This window comes from Mastigoproctus giganteus, chromosome 7 (assembly GCF_048544385.1).
Source record: "Mastigoproctus giganteus isolate SK-2022 chromosome 7, ASM4854438v1, whole genome shotgun sequence".
Taxonomy (NCBI): Eukaryota; Metazoa; Arthropoda; class Arachnida; order Uropygi; family Thelyphonidae; genus Mastigoproctus; species Mastigoproctus giganteus.
Window position 1 is genome coordinate 54,535,065 of NC_143581.1, and position 15,972 is coordinate 54,551,036.

At 36.5% G+C, this 15,972-nt stretch overlaps 1 protein-coding gene across 1 annotated transcript in view; it reads right to left on the reverse strand.

The window, feature by feature from the left end:
* The window catches only part of LOC150082907 (peptidyl-prolyl cis-trans isomerase B-like), a 50,909-nt gene that overhangs the window by 11,242 nt on the left and 23,695 nt on the right, over positions 1-15,972 (reverse strand). The window lies entirely within an intron of this gene.

The following is a 15,972-nucleotide window of genomic DNA, read 5'->3' on the forward strand; positions in this document are numbered from 1 at the left end:
CTTAATCTAATGAATTTTAATTACACTTTGAGTTGTTCCTGCTATGAAAATTGTTTTTATTTTCTCTGCATTCTTTGTAATTCTCGGCGTTGCCTCATTTAGGTCTGTAGCACGTGCAATATCACACGGTCTTTCATTTCGCTCAAAGCGTTTCACAATTTCATATTTTTTCTCTCTCGACAGAGGCGGACTGGCCATAAGCCTTACCGGGGAAACCCTGGTGGGCCGGACGCTGGTGTGATTTTGGCCATAAACCATAGTATGAGGCCACTACAAATTTTCCCGGGTAAGAATTTTTGACCCAGTCTGCCTCTGTTTATTGATATTGCTTTTCTTTTTCTCTCTGAATCTGCACTGTCTTCACCAGGACGCTTCCTTTTCACCTTTTAAGTATTTTACTCATTTTTAGGGGATCAAGCACAATTACAAAACGAGGAGGCACACTTGATACACATAAACAAAGCTGCGCACGTGTAGCAACTGAATAAACAACACCGTAAAGGCAGAGATACACTATTAACACCTCACATTTCTAGGGGTTACTACCATGAAACATAAAAACAATTTCCAGTTGCATTTCTGCTAGTGGTATCTGTTATAAACTGGTAGTAAACTCGATCTAATTGCATTTGCAATTATACCGATAGCTGGAATTGTGTTGGTTTTTACATTATTATGGTGAAATGTGTTTCCCCTTCACTGATATAAAAAACATAAATACATTTTCAGAATCTTCTCTTCGTTCCTATTGTGTTGTGTTCGGTTGGGGTGATTTTGCGTTCGACTGCCATTTCTTGTAAACACAAAGGCGAATCGTGCATAAGCGAATTCGGTTCATGTTATATAAGATATCAGTCCCCTATTTATAAATCGTGTATGATCGAATTTGTGTAGTGTAAACATGTATTATACGAGGACTGACTGTATTTTCATTTGTTGTTGAAAGTGAAAATAACAGTTTGTTTCAAGTTAGAATACAGAGTTCTACTAGGAACTCCAGTTTTACAAGATACTTCCCCAAGCACTTTTAAATACAACTGTTACAGCACAATAAAAATCTATTATGGGACAAACAGTTGTCCCTTAAAGGGTCATTAGAATATAAATAGATGGCAGTACCTACTAGTGTTGGGAAAAACAAGTTATTTGTCTTAGTTGAATTATTAAAGAAAAAAGTGACAACTTCCTTCAAAGTATGTCATCATTCAGCATAGCAGCAGCGTAAATGTTTTTAATATTATTATAATTAAAAAAAAAAAAAATTCAATTTTGGAAGAATGTTGAGAAACAATATCTCAACAAGTGTATAATATTCATTGTTATCAAAAGTGTACACACTGCTGCTCATAAAATGCTTGATTTTCAAAAGAGGTTATCAAGTTGGGTACCAAAGAATGCTGACACACACAGGCAAAAAGAACTGAAATTTGTAGAGTTGTAAGCCACTACGAAAACAAAAAGAATTTAAGTATATAGTGATTTGTGATGAAACATGGATTCCGTTGTTATTATTTTTTTTTCATACCCCAAAAGGTTACTGAAACCTATACTACTCTAGTACTATGTAAGAGAATAGATTAATTGACAGTTCGAATTTCTGTGCATTGTAATCTTTAGGAAATACAAAGGAAGGTGGTTCCAAAGGATAGAGATAGAACGGATAAATGAAAAGGAAAAAAGTTAGTTTGGTAAATTTTGGTACTGAATTTTGAATGGATATTGACTAGTTGATGTACATGTCCACATAGTTTTGGAAGGAAGCAGTAGAATTATAGATGCTATTTTGTAAGAGTACAGTCCATGGAAACATCTGTATGAAGGAAGTGGAGTGACTTTGTAAGGGAGGGATCATTTATCTTGATCGCTTTCCTATAGAAAGTTGAGGGGTTAGAGAGTACTGGAAAGATTGCTGCAGCCAGAGGAACACAGAGTGAAAGAAGGCATAGTTTTTCCTAATGCAGAGGAAGCAATATCTATAATATGCTTACACCAAGAAAGATTATCAAATTTAAAGAACTGGTGGATATTTGAGAGAATATCCAGATTTAAGATTTCTGAAACTAGAAAGTGGGATGTTAGCTACTATCGTCAGAAAAACTATGAATAGGATTTTCTATTAGTGGAAGATCTTTAATACAGCTTGGATCATTTGTATATGGCTGTTTTAATAATTGGTACATATAAATACAAGTTCACAAATTATAGAAACAATATATTCTCATGTCATCAACATCACTGAATGAAAATACATTATTTGTATGTGTGCAACAGTTGGACTTTTTTTTCTTCAAAACTACTACTGAACTTATGAAATCGTGGATCAGCCACTGCAGAAAAGATTTTACTATGGATGGCAATATAGGTATACCTTGCTTAATTGCAGGGTTAGGCTCCTTATAAACAAACTGCTAAGCAAATTGCAATTTTCTTTCATTCCCACATTACAATGACAGATATAATCCTTGGATTTAACCAAGGAATACATTGATTTAAACTTACACCAGCCAGGTGGTAAATGTTCAACAAAGCAACTTAATAAAAATATCTATTAAAGTGACATCAATGTTGACTATTGTATTGCTTCATTACTGGTTTGATTTTTGATCTGTATATCATTAATTCTTTTGTTATAGAATTTTGGACATAAAAATAAAATATCCAAAAATATCTTTGATTTTTTTCTAAATTTTCAATAAAAGGAGAGTTTATTAGGCTTCAGAAAGCCCGTTCTTGCATCTAATTATGAAGTGCTCTAAATCAAGGATTTAGCAGCATCTAGGGTCCAATAAGAGATGTGTTAGTGCAATCTTTTATCGGAAGCAAGTGAACAGAAATGCTCACTATAGCATATGTTATTTATGCCTGAAGAAAGCTTCTTGGTAGCTTTCAGTCACAGCAGCAAGTGATTCTTTGATTTTGTTTCTTTCAAGTTTCACTCACTGACACTGAAGATAACACCTAAATGTGGGCATTAAAAAACACGAAAAAAGCACATACGTAAAGTGTTGTTGGTGAGGTATTTTAAGAAAAATAATTAAAAATATACTTTTTCAATATAAAAGATGGATTTTTCAGTCATATCCATATCAGATTGAAAATGAAAGTGAACAATTTTGAATTATTCCATACTTTTATTCCAAGAATAAAATTGGTAGAAAAAGTCCACTAATGTGCTCATGAAAGGGTTCGGTAAAAAATTTTAAATATAGCAGTTGTTAGAGCTTAATATAGTAATAGTGAAAGAAGTAGACTTACCTATTTTGCATAAACGACAAAATAACAACCACCTAGTTATCCAACAGCTTATTTTTTTTTATATAAAAACTCTGAACGAGAGGTATCAGAACCTATAGTACTTAGAACCGTGCATGGACTGAAGATTGAGAAGATGAAAGAAGATACTTGTTGACATATAGACTTGAATTTCTGTAGATTGTAATTTTCAGGAAATATGTATTTACCTTTGAAATGTCAAGAGCAAATGCTTGAGTTTCACTAAACTTTTCCATTGATTTTGTCCATAGATGGGTAACATAAGCCAGAATGTCACCAATGGATCAACACTGACAGAATCCATAATGGCGATCGTTGATCAGATGGAAGGTTTCTAGATAGTTTTAATTGGCAGTTAATTGATTTCTCTATTACTTTAGAAAGACTAGAAGTAATTGCAATGGGATGATAATTGGATGGGAAGGAACTTGTCACCCATTTTTACAAATAGTGAATATGAGCAAATTTCCAAGCAGAGGGGAAAATGTCCTTGGAATAAGAAAAATGAAAAAAGGTGACACAGAATAGGAGTAAGTTCAGGAGCACAGGTTTTGAGAACAAGTGGGAAAATACCATCAGAACCTGAAGCTTTCTTAGCATCAAGATTGTTCAAAATACTTCTGACATCTTTTTATGCCTCTGTTAACTCTGTTGCTTCATGGTGTTCTTCATCTTTCTCTGCAAAAATAGCTAATGCAGCTTCTAAATGGGTAAACGTTTCTGACATTTCTATGTCATTAAGTTTCAGGACTGCAGCTTTAACACTTCTTCAACGTTGTTCTGCATTTTTAGATTTTTAAGTTCATGGAGTTTATCAACAATCAGATCTTTACTATGGGATGCTGGTATATGGACATCAGCTTCCCCCCATTATCCAAGACAATCCCTTCCCCCATCATGTTTCTTTGCATACAGTGCAGGACCAAGGTATTTCGGCACCCATTTATTAAGTATATATATATATACACAGTGAAACTTCACCTAACGGACACCTCTCTTTAACGGACATCTCTCTACAATGGACATTTTCAAATTCCCCAACTCTCCTCTATTGGTTTTAACGTGTTTTCAGCTTCTGTCTAGCGGACATTCTCTGTAACGGACGCTGACAGACAATCTGCACTGTTTCGTTTAGATTAGCACTTAATTTGATCTCCCCATAATGGACAGCGGGTGAGCTCACGGCCCTTTTTCTAGGAACGTTTCTTCCACGTATTGCCCCAATTGTGTGTTTATTTTCTATTTCTGATTCTCTGAATTTTATCAAGGTTTATGTCGCGGTTCTAAACCCCTTTTCAAGAATTTTAAGGCATGCGTAAAACTTCTGATGAATTCGATGTGTGCGGGGGGGGGAGAATTTTGTCGGCCTTTCGTCTTTTGAGTTTCAGTTTCCAGTTTTGTTCAGTGTCGTGTGAAGTGCACAATGTCTTCTCGTACACATTTAACTTTAAAAGATAAAGTCAAACTCATTAATGCATATGATCGGCAAAAAAATAGTGTTTGCAATCTCGCTGCAAAATTCAAAATCGGGAAGACGCAGGTAAGCGACATCCTAAAGAAAAAAAAAAAAAAAAAATGAACTGCTCAAACAATTTTGGCAACACGTAAATGATCAGGTTCAAAAATCATTCCCGAAACTGTTGGACTTCAAATTGACAATGTTACGTGTGAGTGGTTTTGTCGTGCACGTGCTAAAAAAATTCCCATTAATGGGCCTATTATTAGGGAAAAGGCTTTGGAGGCTGCAAAATCTATGGGAGTAAATGAGTTCAAAGCTTCTGTGGGATGGCTAGACAAGTTCAAAACTCGGCATACAATTTCTTGGAAAACCATAAGTGGTGAAGGTGGATCTGCTGATACTGGGGTTGTAACAGAGTGGACCATCAAATTGGAAGATTTATGTCGTGATTTTGAAGCTAAAGATATTTACAACTGTGACAAAACAGGGTTGTTTTTTAAAGCTATTCCTGAAAAAACAATGAGTCTAAAAAACGAAAAGTGCCAGGGCAGAAAAATTTCTAAGGAACGCTTGACTGTATTATTGTGTACAAATATGCTGGGAGACTTTGAACAACCTCTTGTTAGAGGAAAACCACAAAATCCTCGTTGTTTCAAGGGCATAAAGTTGAATCTTTTGAATGTTGACAGGAAGTCTAATAAAAAAGCGTGGATGACACAAGATATCATGAGCGAATGGATAAGTCACTTTAACCAAAACATGATTCGTCAAAACAGAAAAATTATTCTTTTCATGGATAATGCTGCATCTCACCTGCACATTGAATTGTCCAGCATTCAAATCATTTTTCTGCCACCAAACACATCCGCAGAGTGTCAGCCCTTGTATTAAGGGATAATAAAAAATTTTAAGCTTCACTACAGAAAACGTGTTTTAAGACATCTCTTTGCAAACATGAACGATGTAACATGTGCGAGTGACCTTGCAAAGAAACTCAGCATCCTGGATGCGATTCAGTGGATTTCCTCTTCAGTAAACGCAATTAGAAAACAAACTGTCGTGAACTGTTTTGTAAAGTCTTGCTTCTCAAACGCAAAAATTGAAGCTGTGAACAGCAATGTGGTGCTCTAGATATCAATGACATTATCATCGATATTTTTCAAGAAGTTCCTCATCAGGATGAAGAAATGGAAGGAGGTCATTCTTTCAAAGAACATATTAACGACAAACCACCGATGAAAATAGAAGAAGCGCTCATACAAATCAATCATTTAAAAACGTTTTTCACCGCTGAAGAAATACTGAAGGGCTTTCGATGGTTTCTTCACTCCAAACAAATGTTGAAAACAAAATTATCAGCCGGAAGAAGGTGCAGAAGAAAATAAGTGATTACTGTATGTATTTTTCTTAAGGTAAAGTCATAATATGCATAGCACAATTGTATTTATATTATTTACAAAAATATTGTGCAAAATCTGTATATAATTTAATTTTACATTAAACGTTTAATGATTTTTCTTTCTTTCTTTTTTTTTTTCTCCCTCAGACTTCTTGTTAGCGGACACTTCTCTCTAACGGACACATTCTCGTTCCCCATGGCTGTCCATTAAAGGGAAGTTTCACTGTATATGTATATATATATTTTTTTTTTGCTTCATTGTTCTGTTTTTGGCACCCCTTAAAAAATGGTACCCCGGGCAAAGGCCCTGCTAGCCCGTACCTTAATCAAGGTCTGTTTGAATACCCTGTGTGTGTGCTAGGTGCAGAATATCAAGAAATTAGGCACCAACTCAGTGTTCAGATGGGTGCCTATGAGAGTTTGAAGAGTCAGGTAGATGTCCTTGAAGTATTAAAGTGGGGGCCCCATCAAGCTCTCAGCTGCCCAACTCAACGCCAGAGCACCTTGTGCAATAGGCTACACAGTGGCAATCTCCAAAACAAAATGCACTGGTCCCTCAGGAGATAGTTACTGTCGGTGACTCTATTGTCAGGGAGATGGGTAATATATTGTGTAAAAAGGATAGGTGGAATAGGACCAGGGTACGTCAGCCAGGGGAAAAAGTTGATGACGTTGTAGAGCAGCTATCTTTTAAGGGCATAAAGGGTGATATTGTTGCACACGTTGGCACTAATGACATTAAGAATAAGAGATCTGCATACTTACTTAACAAGTATAGGTCAATGTTGAAAAAAGTTGTGATTTGGGGTTAAATTTGAAAATGTCTGCAATTCTGCCCAGACAAGATAGGAGGGAGTACATGATGAGAGGCTTGTCAATCAATTCAGCCCTGAAGAGATTGTGCAAGGCTCATGGGGTAGAATTTTTCTCAGCATGGTCTGTGCTTGTTAACAGGAGAGACTGCTTCTACAGGGGTGGAATACAATTAAACAGAAGGGATGTTGATGCTATCGAGTAAGTGTTAGGTGGGCTGGAAAACTGATAGCTTGGGGGGGGATTCACAGACTTAAAGATTAACAGTAGCCACTTGCAGAGGCGCAAGTGATTCTTGCACTGCTTCTATTAGATCGGAGGGTGGGAGTCATCACATAACAAATTAACACACGGGCTGTGTTAGAGTAACTAAGAATAAGAATAGATGCATGTATACTTGCACATACACCAATGCTAGGAGTATAGTAAATAAATTTGATGAATTTGAAGTGCTGGTCAAGACATCAAAGGCGAGGATATCGTTGATATATCAGAGACGTGGTGTCACACAGATATAAGCAGTGCAGAATTGGAATTTTGGAAGTACAATATGTTCAGGAAGAATAGGAAGGAGTTCTGCTGTTAGTTAACACAAAATCTAAGGAAGTGCATCCAGTTGACATCGATTGTCTATGCAATGTTGAGTCAGTTTGGTGTGATGTAAGCACTGGGAAAGCAAAAATGATAGTAGGAGTGTGTTATAAGCTTAATGATTCTGATGAGTACAATGAACAACTGTACAGAGATAAAGTGGGCCAGTAAATCAGATTGTCAAATAATGGTGGATTTTAACTTCCCAGATATTTACTAGAACTTGTGGGGTGATCACTCGCACAATAGCAAGGCTTTTGTGGATTTATTCGATGATTGTTTTCTACAGCAACACATTAGAGAGGCAACCACAGAGAGTAATACTCTTGATCTGGTTGTTAGCAGTGATTATTCATGCATTAAGAATTTGCAGATAAAGGAACCACTGGGTGGCAGTGATCACAGTGTACTGATGTGGGATTTACTTAAAGATATAAATACCATCAGGGGCAAAGGGAAGGGTTTTTGCTTCAGTAAAGGTGACCACAGTGGTCTCAGACAGTTTTTAAATTGTATACAGTGGGACCAACTTATGTTACCGGCAATGAATTCTAAATGGGAAGCATTCAAGGAAGTAATCGTGGAAACTACTAGGCTTTTCATACTGATTAAGAAATACTGTTCAAGGTTTAGGCCTAAATGGATGTCAGATGAACTAATGAGACTTGCGGCAGAGAAGAAAAATGCATGTAATGCATATAAATTATCAGGCGACACAGAAGCCTATAATAATTATAAGCTAGTCTGTAATTAAGTCACAAAGGAAGTTAGGCAAGCGAAGACAGATTATGAGAAATCTTTGGCAGAGGATGCTAAGAAAATCAGCAAGGACTTCTTTAGTTATATAAACTCTAGAAGGAAGGGGATGAATCAGATTGGTCCACTTGATATTGATGGTTTGACTTGATGATCCTGTTCAGATAGCTGATAATCTGAATGAGTATTTTACATCTACATTCACACATGAGGAGTTAAGGGAGGAAGATGCAAAAGTTTATCAAACTGTAACAGGGTGCTTAATAATTTTGTAACAACTGAGAACAAAGCGGAGAAATTGTTGAAGTTAAACATAAGAAAGGCACCTGGGATGGATGGGACATATCCAGTTATATGTTATATTAAAGGAAGTGACAAAGGAACTAAGCAAATCCTTAGCCATAATTATGAGAGCATCCTTGGACTCAGGGAAAGTCCCCAGGGACTGGAGATATGCAAATTTATCAAGGCATGTGATGCAAGAAAGCTTGCTTTCTTGCATTACATGCCTCGATTACTACTACTACTATGCTGGCTCTCCCAATCCAAGGTAATTTTTGATACGCTTCAGCCATAGTTTTTTCCAAGCACAATCATATTTAATGTCTTAACTTCCTTCCATGTTGCTTCTTCCTTTCATGAGCCTTTTGGATTCATTTTAAAAGGGACTATTAAAGCTAAATAAATAAATGATTCAAGTAAACACAGAACAAGTAAAAAAAAAGGTTATTGTAATTAAATAATTGTTTGCAGCTTAAATCCAGCAAGATTAGACCAGGGTTCGAGCCCATGACAACCAAATACGGAGGATGCAGAAAGGTCAGGGAATGACCACCGCATATCCCCGGAGCAATATGGCCTTAGTTGCTAATGCTCCTAAAAACCAAATAACAAACAAACAACAACAACATCCAGCACTAAAGCACACTGTAGAAAATAAAAGGAAAGCAAAACAGTTAAATTAAAGACCTACGTAGCTGAGTAGTCAGGAGTGGTAGTGCAGTAGTACATGTTCTTTGAGTAGACCGGGGTTCAAGCCCCTGAATGCTAAATACGGTTGATCTGCCAACCCGCTCTGGACCAGCATGACAGATTATGGTCCATTTTCCTCAACATGAGTTGTTGAGAAGGCTTCCATCCTGCAGTGGATTGATAATGGCTGCTGCTTACCCTTTTCTTACCTTATGCTCATTATTTGCGCAAAGTATAGAAAAGACATGTTTAAAGTGTTTCTTGAAGAAAAATGTTATTTATAATGGTTAGCATTGTTGATACTTTTAATTACTCTCCCCATATATTATGTATATATATTTTAGTTGTAAGTCAGTGTCCAGTTTCTTTTTATGTTACGACTTGTTGATGTAATAAAAAAAGGTTATCTGTTTAACTATGAATTGGATGAATCTATGTATATAAATTATAACTTTAAATTCCTGGAAACTAAAGCATGTTTCACTTATTACGGCTTCTTGTTTTAATTTATATTCACTCAATAAGAAGAAACAGTACCTAGTACCTTTTATATTAAATTGAAAGTGGGTGTTTCAAGCCTGTATTGTTTGAGAACTAAATTCAGTCAACAGAAACAGTTATACTGATAATTTTTTTTTTAATAAATACTTAAATCTAATACAGATTAAGGGCACAGTCACTTTCAGGAAACCTGTTGCTTAAATTGAATGTTGCATGCAGATGATTACTGTCCTCTTGTTTTAAGGCTTATTTCATAGTTTTATTTTGGAAGACGAGGATGCCAGCTGATGTTGTGGTAATTATTCATGAGTATTATAGTGTGAGAGAGAGAGAGAGAGAGAGAGAGAGAGAGAGATCTAATGAGATAACTATTCTTATTTTATTTCTTGATCACGCAACTTAATCTGTAATAACAACTATACTTCAACATATCTAAAGACCTTAGTACTTGGATGCAAAGTATGATGGGTTGAAGAGCTAGATTCGGATTTCATTTCAAAAATTGACATAACATTTAAAAGAAAGAAGAAAATTGCTTTGTTCATGACAGAAGAGAGGATCATTAACAGACTATCTGCACAAGTGAAGACAACATGCCTAGAATTATTAGCTTGCTTGGCCTGTTTAGGATTGCTTTCACCAGAAGTTCCTTCTCTTGAATTCATCAATTTGTTGTCTTTCAAAACTTTTGGTGGTTTGTTTATTTGGTTTTTAGGAGCATTAGCAACTAAGGCCATATTGCTCCGGGGATATGCGGTGGTCGTTCACTGACCTTTCCGCATCCTCCGTATTTGGTGATCACGGGCTCGAACCCCGGTCTAATCAATAAGCGTGTGCTACGCACTGCTGCTCCTGCACACCTGGCTACGGAGGCGCCAAAACTTTTGGATCATGAACTGGATTTGAACATGATTCAATGCCACTCACTACAACCACTTGTTGTAGTTTTCAATTTGAGGACTCTGAGAAGTACTCAGGTTTTTCTAACCTCTTGTTTAAATAGACTTGAGAAAGATTGACACTCTTCTACCAATCTAGTTACACGTTTAACCAAAAAAACCAGCCAATGTATACACACATTTCAAAATATTTATTTCAGTAGCATGCATCAGCATTGTTTAGATCTATCCTTCCTTTTAGCACTTCTTTCTAGGCAGTGGTAAATTTCCACCAAATATTCATCCACTTTCAAGGAAAGGCATGCAGCCTCCCTTTTCAGTACACAAATTAATAAGATTGCAAGGACAGCTTATTACTACCAAGTGCTCAATTCCCTCTTATAATACCCTTGCTACTACAGTTTTTATGCTTACTAAAACAGGCAGGGCCACGTTAATGCTACGGTCAAACTAGCCATGGCCGGGGGCCGCATTTTCAGTGTAAATATAAAAGCATACTTAAACTTAACTTGTTAAGTGTTTAAATTTTATTCTTATACCTTTTTATTGTACAATAAATAAGTTAAAAGGGCTAAGGTAAAGAAAGCCAACACAAGAACCACTGGAAACATCAGCTAACTTACCCAGAAAATTTGTTTCCCGATACAGCACTCTAGTGCTGCTCACTCGGTAAACAGACGGTAGGTCTTATCGGTCTGGAGCAGAAGTCAAGAACAATATATTGATTGGTAGTGGTGGGCGTGACAGATGACAAGCTACTGTGTAGTCATTGGTTGGCATTATGATGTGTATTTATGAGTAAAGAATGGTGCATAGTTAGTTTTGTAATGAATGGTAAACAGGTAATAGTAGTGATGAATCTTTTAAACATAGAAGAAATTTGTAAGGAAAATAAAACATTGCTTGATTTTTTGATGAAAACTAAATTAATAAGATCGAAATTGTACTGTTTTAAGTGCAATGATTATTTTAAATTAATTTAATCATGAACAGAGTCATGTGGAAAGTTCTGTTATTGTAAAAAATGTTCTGCGTGAGTTTCTTTATTAAAACAGTTTTATGGAAAATACAAATCTTCCATTAAAAAAGATAATGTATATCATATACTTTTGGTCAATGTGCATGCCAGTAACCATGACAGCATTCCATCTGGAGATTTCAAAAGTAACAGCAATTAAGTTTTATAAGAAACTAAGAGATATTTGCAAATTGCAGTTGTTAAAATACCCATCAAGTTGGGTGGATCGGAGAAAGCTGTAGAAGCAGACAAAACTGTATTGGTAAAACCAAAACATCACAGAGAATGAAATTTAACTGCTAAGAAGAAATGGGTGTTTGGAGTATTTGAAAGAGAATCAAAATTCGTCTTCATGAAATTCATAAAAAAATCGGAAAGAAAAACTCTTATGCATTATTAGAACAATAGTGAAGAAAAATACTACCATCATAACAGATGAATGGCATGGATATAGGTGTATTACGGCCTTAGAAAAAAAAGAATTACAAACATTTAATAGTGAAACACAAGGAACATTTTGTAGATCCACATAAAGGAACACATACAAATAACATGGAAGCACAGTGGAAGCGACTAAAAAGTGTGAGTAAAGACTAAATGGCAGCTGTAAAGATATGTTGATGGGTCACATGAATGAATATATGTGGCATCAAATTTATGGGAAAAATCATGAAGATACTTTTCAGAATATTATTACTCAAATTGCGAATGGCTATTGAGGTCCAACTATATGATTTGTATTCATGATTTTTCTTTTGAAAAAGTTCCGTTCTTTTCATTTTATGTTCTTCATTATGTTTTTTTCTCATTATTAAAAGCAGATTTTTGGAGGTCATGAGTGTTTTTACTATATTATTGATTTAGGTTTGCAGGGTTGTGCCGAGCCATTAGAGGGGGACAGGTATCCTGTGTGTTATCAGACACTCAGCCTAAAACACTGATGGATCCAATATCTCTCTATTACAGAAGATTTAGGAGACGTCCGGTTGGCCTGCCTCCCTAAAATCCACTCGTGCACACCTTCTCGATGGTAAGCCCTGTTACGTCACTTAGGTGGCAACGAACGTGTAGAGTGGTTCAAGACGCCTGGTCAGCGTGAAGAGGAAAAGACCAAACCCTCCAGCAATGAGAGCACAACAATACAAATAGCCCTCAGTCCCCAGCAGCTTTCACTCTCCCTCTTACGGCAGCGAGAGGATCAGAGTGGAAGCAGAGGGTGCTAAGAATCTCTGGGTACGACCAGGCTGCCATGCACGGAAATTGAACTTGGCCTATTATAATGTATGATCACTCATCGGTGAAGACAGGATATTAGAGCTGGAAAAGGAATTAGAAAATGTGAATTGGAATATCATCGGTTTGGCTGAAACAAGAAGAAGAAATGAATCACTTATAAGTTTATCAAGTGGAAATCTGCTGTACACCAATGGAAACAGTGAAAGGAGTGAAGGTGGAGTTGGGTTTCTGGTCCATAAAGATCTTAAAAACAATATTTTGGAATTCAAAAGTATATCACCAAGGGTGTCAAGACTAATACTCAAGATTTCTAAGAGGTACAAGCTAAAGATTATAATGATTTATGCACCAACATCGAGCCATGATGATGAAGAGGTTGAAGAAATGTACACTGAAATTGAGAGTCTTCTAGATGAGCAGAAAACCCACTACACTATTATTATGGGGGACTTCAATGCTAAGGTTGGAAAAAGGCAAAACAGCGCAGAAAGAGGAACTATAGGAAATTTTGGAATTGGTGAAAGAAATAAAAGAGGTGAAAGACTTGTGGAATTTGCAGAATCTCAAGGACTGTCAGTAATGAACACTTTTTTCAAGAAAAGGGTGAACAGAAAGTGGACATGGAAGAGTCCAAATGGATTAACAACTAATGAAATAGACTTCATCCTCACTAACAGAAGATATATTGTGAATGATGTTACCGTCCTGAATAAGGTAAATGTTGGAAGTGATCACAGAATGGTAAGATGTACACTTGATATAGATGTAGGAAAGGAAAGGAAAAAACTGACTCGAGTAAATAATACAAAGGTCTTTGAAATAACAGAGGAGGAGAAAAAGCAGTATGTACTGGAACTTAAGAACAAGTTTGAGCTTCTGCAGACTGCTCAGGACCAAGATATCGACGAGGAATATTACAACTTTCTGAAAGTGATAAAGCCCAAGAAACCTATAGGGAAACAGAAATCCAAAGAAGAAAAAATTAGTCAAGAAACACTTGTCATGATGAACCAAAGACGACAAATGAAGAGCAAGAAAAACACTGACAGGGAGAAAACTGAGTATACTGAGTTATGCAAAGCCATTAGAAAGAGACTCAGAGAGGACATAAGAAGATTTAACACAAGAAAAGTAGAACAAGCATTAAGGGAAAACAAAGGATTTAAATCAGCAGCCATGAGCAGTAATACAGAAAGACAAATGATACTGAAACTGAAGAATAGCGATGGTGTACTTATAAACAGCAAAGAAGGCATAATTCAAATAGCAGAAGACTACTATAGAGAATTATACAAGGAGAGAGGGAATGATACCAGAAGTGGGGAAGATGGATTGCAAAGTAGCAACACATACGACATACCCGATATTCTTCCTGATGAGGTAGAACATGCATTGAAGAATATGAAGAATCGGAAAGCCCCGGGGGAAGATGAAGTTACTGTAGAGTTGTTAAAATTGGAAGGAAGAGACATAACACAAAAACTGGCAAGGCTCTTCACAAAGTGCATTAGAAAAGGTGTGATGCCTAAGCAGTGGAATAATGCAATCATAGTTTTGCTGCATAAGAAAGGAGATAAATCAGAAATTGGAAATTATAGACCAATTAGCTTGTTATCCCACATCTACAAGTTGATCACAAGGGTCATTACTAACAGATTAGAAAGAATATTTGACGAGAATCAACCGAAAGAGCAAGCTGGCTTTAGGACAGGATTCTCAACTATGGATCACCTTCACGTAATATCACAGCTAATGGAGAAAGCAAATGAATATAAAACACCATTATGCCTGGCATTTGTGGATTATGAAAAGGCATTCGACTCCATACAGCATAAGGCAATGTTTTGGGCACTGGAAAGACAAGGCATAGATATCCCATATATTATGATTTTGAAGAAAATATATGAGAGTGCTACCTCCTTTATTAGACTAGACAAAGACAGTAGCAAATTTAAAATCGAGAAAGGAGTTCGACAAGGAGACACAATATCTCCAAAGCTGTTTACTGCTGCCCTTCAGGAAGCTTTCAGAAGATTAGACTGGTCGCAGAAAGGGGTCAATGTGAACGTAGAGTACCTAAATCATTTACGATTTGCAGATGACATTGCGGTCATAAGCCACGATCCCAAAGAATTAGAGGAAAATCTTAATCAGTTATGCACAGTTAGTAAGGATTTTGGACTAAAGATGAATATGGCTAAAACAAAAGTAATGATGAACAAGTATGCCACGGAAAGGGAAATAATGATTGAAGGAGCAGTAATTGAAAAGGTGGAGTCATATACTTATCTGGGACAAGTTATTAGCTGTAATAATGATAAATGGCTGGAAGTCAAGAGAAGAATAAATTTTGGATGGATAGCATTCAGGAAATATAGTCACATACTGAAGAGCAATATCCCAGTTTGTCTGAAACGTAAAATAATGAATCAATGTATACTCCCCACCATGACTTATGGAAGTGAAACTTGGGCACTCACCAAAAGAATGGAAGAGAAGCTAAGAACTACTCAGCGAAGAATGGAACGAATTATATTGGGAATCAGACTGTTAGATAAGAAGAGAAACACATGGATTAGGCAGCAAACTCAAGTAAAGGACATTCTTATCAAAACTAAAGAACTAAAATGGTCTTGGGCAGGACACATAGCTCGAAGACATGATGACAGATGGACTAAGAAAATAACTGAATGTTACCCAATAGGAGCTAGAAGAAAACCTGGAAGACAAAGGCGGAGATGGATAGATGAAATTCATGAGTTTTTGAGTAGTAAATGGATGGCCAGTGCTCAAAACAGAAGGAACTGGAAAGTTGCTGGAGAGGCCTTCATCCTGCAGTGGATTGAAAATAGCTGATGATGATGATGCCGAGCCATTTTAGTACCTGAGGTAAGGTAATAAAATGCACCCTACTGTTAATCATGAGAACGTTGGCAATTGTTTAATCTTTCTTTTGGTGCTCCCCTTTCAGCTTTTAACCTGAGGCAGGAGCCTCGTTCGCCTCACCCTCAGCACGGCTCTGTAGGTTTGGTTACGAAAAAAGTTTCCTTATATT